Raw genomic sequence first — 632 nt, forward strand, 5'->3', positions numbered from 1 at the left:
TTTTATCAGTGCCTGATTAGAAGTAATAAATAATATTCACGGTGTGAAACTTTAATTTCCGTCCCGACTTTAAATCCACCCTAGATCGCCATACGTTTCATCCCCCGAAAACTCGAACTCCGTCATAAACGTCTCTCCGGAGAAGGAGGGAAAAGGAAAAAAAAAGCTGCCTGATTTACGCGCGACCAGCACGCACGTTCGTCTCTTATCTCGCGTACGCACCGACCCTAGTCACGCGCCTTACAAGCCTGTGCGTTATCAGCACTATCTTACCGGTCACGTGGTGATCCGCGAGCGTCGTCATCGTTTTACGTGCCTACGGTCGATCGACCGAGCGATGAAAAATTCCGTCAGGGTCCGACATTTCCTCGCATTCAACTCCCATCGAGCGTATAATTGCGCGTGAAAACATCCACGTTTATATCCCTCAGCAAAATTACTTTCCTTCAGTTGGCTCATACGTTAAATCTTAGAGTCCGCCCTTGTTATTTATAGCTAAAAAATGAATATTGCAATGCGTTGAAGGAAACAGAGATACTGAGAGAGAGTTTTATCTTTAATTCTGATAAATAAAAAGGTCTAGTGACCTCGTTCCGAATAATTGCGTCACATTTTTAAGATTATGTGAAAGT

The sequence above is a fragment of the Ceratina calcarata genome, unplaced genomic scaffold (assembly GCF_001652005.2).
Source record: "Ceratina calcarata isolate Rehan_Ccalc_2016 unplaced genomic scaffold, ASM165200v1 scaffold78, whole genome shotgun sequence".
Lineage (NCBI taxonomy): Eukaryota > Metazoa > Arthropoda > Insecta > Hymenoptera > Apidae > Ceratina > Ceratina calcarata.